Raw genomic sequence first — 6,000 nt, forward strand, 5'->3', positions numbered from 1 at the left:
ACTGGATTTAGTCCATGAGCCTTCAGTCTTCAACATCTGCCATAAAAAGAAAAATACATGGTTCTTTCAGTGGTAGAGCTCTAACTGTGTGGAAAAAAGCACACCCTATGCTTCCAGTAACACACTATCATCTGAAAAATACACTACAAAATGTATAAACATACATATGAAACCCCTAACTGTTAGAAGGAAAGCAAGAAGAAAACAATCTCACTCTTCACACACTAAGGTGCTCCATTTCTACCACTAAACTATAAACAAAACCCAATGGAAGAAAACAGTAGGAATGAATATGGATTTTCGTGAAACTGAGCTCACTAATGTTCAGCTTCCTCGGTATGTGCATCGGCCCATAACTCCTAGAGAAAAAGAAACTAAAAGGTGACTTTTCTATGGCACAGCATTTAACTTTGATTTAAAACAAACAAAAAACGAGTTCCCTAAAGAAAGGCAACCTTGGGCTTCCTTGGTGGCGCAGTGGTTGAGAACCCGCCTGCCAATGCAGGGGACACGGGTTTGAGCCCTGGTCCGGGAAGATCCCACATGCCGTGGAGCAACTAAGCCTGTGTGCCACAACTAATGAGCCTGTGCTCTAGAGCCCATGAGCCACAACTACCGAGCCCACTTGCCACAACTACTGAAGCCCTTGCGCCTAGAGCCCATGCTCCACAACAGAAGGCACTGCAATGAGAAACCCACGCACCGCAACACAAAGTAGCCCCCACTCGCCACAACTAGAGAAAGCCTGCACGCAGCAATGAAGACGCAACGCAGCCAAAATTAAATAAATAAAATAAATTTTATTTTTAAAAAAAAAAGGCAATCTTTTAGAAAGGGTACCCATGACTCTTAACTCTCCTGGTAAGCCACGGGCAATTACTTTTTTATGGGTTATAAGCCTCCACAAAGAGCCCACGTGCAGCAACTAAGACCTGGTGCAGCCAAAAAAAAAAAAAAACCTGAATTACAAACTCTATAGAGCACTGGTTCTTAAATTTTGAGACTCTAATGGATGGAAGGTAATGACCCTTTGAGAAAATGCACTTCCCTCACAAAACTTTTATAGTTCATGAGCTCCCTGTAGTCCATGGACCGTACTAAGAACGTCTTGCTCTAGAGAATACTGAAACTACCTAATCTCAAAACCCTCTGCTTCTTCCCACCAACGCATCTCCACTCCATCTCTCTACTTCAGGCAACTATCATCTCCAGGCTATAACAGTACAATAGCCTCTTAACTGATAGCCCCACAATCCATTTTCTACACCCCTGGCAAAAACGATTTTAAAATGTATATCTGGGGACTTCCCCGGTGGCGTAGTCGCAGTGGTTAAGAACCCACCTGCCAACGCAGGGGACACGGGTTCGAGCCCTGGTCTGGGAAGATCCCACATGCCGCGGATCAACTAAGCCCGTGCGCCACAACTACTGAGCCTGCGCTCTAGAGCCCGCAAGCCACACCTACTGAGCCGGTGTGCCACAACTACTGAAGCCCACATGCCTAGAGCCAGTGCTCCACAAGAGAAGCCACTGCAATGAGAAGTCCACGCACCACAACAAAGAGTAGGCCCCGCTCGCCGCAACTAGAGAAAGCCTGCACGCAGCAACAAAGACCCAAAGCAGCTAAAAATAAAAAATAAATTAATAAAAAAAATACCTGTACTAGTTATGCTATTAAACTAATATGCTAAAGAACTACTACTACTGCTGCTGCTATGACTACTATTAACACCACCACCGCTACAATTGGACTGTACCTGATCTGCAAACTAAAAACACCAGTCTCCAAAACCGGACATCTTTCACTAGTGCTAAGAGATGTAAAAAGCAGAGATGGAATTGTATTGAACGTAAAGGCTTTTAGTTAGACAGTTCCTAACAGAAACTTCAATCCACTCTTCTACAAAATACAATCAAGCTTAAATGGCTGCAGAAAAAAACTGCTTTTGATATTGCTAAAGTATGTATACTAATTCACAAAACTAATTTCCCAGTAGAGAACAAACTAAGCCCAGTTTGTTCCACAAGTTCTTCATGGCAGCAGCCCGCTTTGGCTCTTTAACAGGCTTGATACACACATCGGTCTGTCTAGATAACAGGAAAAACTACAAAAAACCGTATTGCCACAAACAAGAAAAGGGAGGGCCATCTGAAAGGGAAAGAAAAAGATGGTGTGATACGTGCCTTTCCACTCTGGGCCTACAACCTATAAATTCTAAAAGTGACGATAATGATACTAGTGCTTAATACCTGGTAGGTAATGAGCTAAGCGGTTTTCAATTTACCTCATTTAACCTTCACAGTTACGCTATAAAATAACCAGTGTTGCCGCTATTTTGCAGATAAGGAAACTGAACGACCTGGAAGTGAAGCTCCTCGACCTTAAACCAAAAGCTAGCAGAGCCAAAACTTGAACCCAGGCAGCTGGCTCCAGGACCCTTCCGTTACGCTGCCACCAGAAGCTTCATCGGCTCTCTCCCGCCAGGCTCTACCACGCTCTCAGAGGCTTCTCCTTCAATCCAATGAACAACCTCCTCGTAAACACTCAACTACCACTGATGGCTCCAACTGCTGGGCACCAGCGCTACTCGCCAGTTTCTGCCGCCATACTCCATCCCTATGACTTAGAAAGGCAAAGAGGGTAACTGATAAAAGTTGCTTGGGTGCTAAGGGAGATGAAGGAAATTACCTTATTCAGGCAGAACACTCGCCAATTACCACTGGAACACAAATCGGCCTCACCTCCAGCGCAAGAGAAATGAAAGTGGGCGCACCAATGTTCCCGTGGGTGATAAATTTGGACTATGCCTCCTCTGGCCACAAGGCAGAAAAGAACGGAAGAAGTACCAACATTTACTGAGTGCCAGCCACATGCGCCCTAGAAGAAGACAGATCCAGGCCAATGGAGATTAGGCTGGGGGGAAGGGCACTCAAGAGTTCCGGGAAAAGGAGAAATCCAAATAATAGGATTCAGGATTCACCCGACTAAGGCGGGGAGATAGAGGAGGTGGAGGCCCCTCCCTGGCAGCTTGCAAGCAAGAAAAAGCATAGGGGGTGCTCCGGAGGAAACGCGGCCCTGAGCGTCGGGAGCTAGGCCGGAGCGAGAGGAAGCCCTGAAGGGCGGGGAGGGGGAGGAGCCGGAGCGAGCAGGGCCCGCTCTGAAGAAGCCGAGGAGCAGGCGAGGGGGAGCGGCTCCGCGCCAGGCCTGCCGGGCACCGTGAGCCAGCGGCCGCGGAGAAAAGATAAAAGACGAAACGACTGGAGCAGACTGAGCTGCCCTAATTCCCATCAAGGGCCCTCACTCACCTGGGCCCACCTCAGCGACGGCAGCAGCAACCTCGCAACGGCACAACCGGCCCGAACCTGCCCCCCGCCCGACAGCGCGCCCCGCGTCCCAGCTCTCCGACGACGTCTGCTGCGGCGTCGCCCCGCGGCCTCCTGGGAAATGTAGTCCTAGGTCCCGCCTTCCTGGCAAGCTTGACGGTCTACGGAACTACGTTTCCCACAAGGCAAGGCGAGCGCCGGGCCCGCCGCTTTGCGTCACGCGCCAGGCTGTCGGCAGTCACGTGGGCTGCTCCGTTCCATCCCCTCCCCCCGCCTGGGTGGCCTGGGGAAGAAGGAGGGAGGTGGACGGAAGGGGCGGGGGCGTTGCTGACGCCAAGGCCCCCACCATTTTGGAAGCAGCCTGGAGCGAGGGCCTGAGCCCCACCCACTCGCGGCCTCCCTTCGTAGTCGGAAAGTCTCTGAGCTGGGAATCTGCTAACCTGGCTTTCGGTTTCTACTCTGCCACTTCTCGCTTCGTGACCTTGAGCAAATCTCCCCTCTCTGAGCCTCAGCTTCCTCCCCTATGAAATGAGACTCTTAATTTCTACCCCACAGAGTTGTTGCGGGACTCCGACAAAGTACGGCACACAAAAGCATCTACTACCCTGAAAGCGCGACTCAAAATGAATTTGTTTTTATTGTGACAGTGTGCTCCTATGGAGACCCAGAAGCCCGGGTGGGCAAAGCTCTCCACTCTCATCTCCCGCCACCGCTGCCCCCCACTTCCAACGACAGTGGGAGCACACAAAGAGGTTTTAAAGAGTGTGGTCCTGTAAAGCTTATTAAAGTGGATGCCCTCACCTATAGAATGAGAAATTTCCCGGAAGGTATAGCCTTGGAATCTGCATTATAAACAGACTTCTCCAGTGATTCTTAACGTACATAGAAGTTTGACAACCACGGCATTTATCAAGTTTTTTGCACAGGCTGGTTTGCGCTAGAATTCCTACCCTACTGAACGCCAACCTTTAAGACTGAGCTCCACTGTCACCTCTTCTGTGAAGCCTTCCAAGTTTACGAGCTCCTTCTCATCTCTGTCCTCGCACAGTACCTTTCCATCTTATAATTATCAAGGACTGTGTTTGTCTTCTCCACCAGACTGTGAGCTCTTTAGAACAAGGATCAGTTTTGATGGATTTCTGCATCTCCAGGGCAATGTAAACAAAGTAAAAGTGAAAAAAATATTGAATCTATTCTTCCTGCGAGAAAAACTCACTAGGCTCAACTCAAATTTCACATGCTGCCACATCAGCTCTCACCCTTACTGGCCTCAGCAGCATTCCTTCCACACTGTCTTCTTTCTTTGAGCATTTCCTGTAGGCTGCATGCTGTGTAGTGTTTCTTGAAAGGTTCTGTTTCAATTTCATTTTCAATTCGCAGATTTTCTGAGTGTCTGCTATAGGCTATGCCTAGTGCAAGATACTAGGAACACGGTGGTAAACTAGGTAGATACAAAACTACATAGTCATTACTCTTTATTTCCAAAACACCTCTGTGTTCGATCTCTTACCTTTCTCCTACCTCTGCCCCTTCCCTAGCCCATAAACTTACCCCATAGTTCCAGCCTCCTCTCTCTCTTCTCGTTCAACCTCTCTCCCTGAGTGACCTCTCTCCTTAAGTGATTGGCACACGCAGGTAGCTTTTACAGCTCTTCTGTGAATTTTACTCCCTTATCTATGTCTTAGCATCAACTCAGTTCCAGATGTTTGTCACCATACCCTGATTTCCCACTGGTATCTCAAACTGAACCTGCGGAAAACTGAACTCTTTTCTCCAATAAGTATTACCTAGTTAATTGTGCATACGTCTGTGTTCTCCACTAAGCTTGGAGTGCCTCTCAAGGAAAATAACACCTTATCACATCATTCATTTATGGAGCACCTCCTATGGTCCAGGCCCTGTGTTAGAAGCTCAGGAGGAAAATGGTAAACAAAATAAATGTGGTCCCTGTCTTCACAGAGCTTAATTCTAACTGGAGAGACAACATTAAGGAGTCTATCACATGCATAATTAATTACTACTGTGATAAGGGCAACACAGGAGGTTATATGAGACATATATATATAAAACAACACAGAATAAGGGTTGGCAAACTGTGGCCTACGGGCCAATTCTAGCCCGCCTCCAGTTTCTTTATGGCCAGAAGCTAGGAATTGTTTTTTCTTTTTTCTATTTTTTTTTCTTTTTTTTTGCTGTACGCAGGCCTCTCACTGCTGTGGCCTCTCCCGTTGTGGAGCACAGGCTCCGGACGCGCAGGCTCAGCGGCCATGGCTCACCGGCCCAGCCACCCTGCGGCATGTGGGATCTTCCCGGACTGGGGCACGAACCCATGTCCCCTGCATCGGCAGGCGGACTCTCAACCACTGCGCCACCAGGGAAGCCCTGTTTTTTCATTTTTAAATGGTTGAAAAAATCAAAAGAATACTAATATTTCATGACACATGAGAAGTATATATGAAATTCAAAATTCAGCATCCATAAATTTGTTTATGTATTTTCGATGACTGCTATGACCCTGAGTTGAATAGTTGCGATGCTCTATGACCTGCAAAACCTGAAGTATTTATTATGTGCCCCTCATAGAAAACGTTTGCTGATTCTTGACAGAGAATCCCGAGGTCCTGACCTAGACTTGAAGGTCAGAGGAGGCTTCCCTGAGGAACTGACTGATAAACT

General features: G+C 47.7%; 1 protein-coding gene across 5 annotated transcripts in view; it reads right to left on the bottom strand.

Annotated features, from left to right (window-relative positions):
• THRAP3 (thyroid hormone receptor associated protein 3) overlaps positions 1 to 3,419 on the bottom strand; it is a 74,493-nt gene extending 71,074 nt beyond the window's left edge. For 2 of the 5 annotated variants that reach the window (XM_022575241.3, XM_022575239.3), the window contains exon 1: positions 3,307 to 3,419. The gene's annotated coding sequence lies outside the window, so the exon portion shown is untranslated. Of the gene's footprint in view, positions 1 to 2,689; positions 3,268 to 3,306 lie in introns of those variants that run through there. The other 3 variants (XM_089895928.1, XM_022575240.3, XM_089895923.1) reach the window with 2 other exon arrangements.
• Positions 3,420 to 6,000: the final 2,581 nt, after the last annotated feature.

Source organism: Delphinapterus leucas, chromosome 1, assembly GCF_059928025.1.
Source record: "Delphinapterus leucas isolate spDelLeu-1000000601 "Yukka" chromosome 1, BTC_Dleu_Yukka2, whole genome shotgun sequence".
In the NCBI taxonomy this organism is placed as follows: Eukaryota; Metazoa; Chordata; class Mammalia; order Artiodactyla; family Monodontidae; genus Delphinapterus; species Delphinapterus leucas.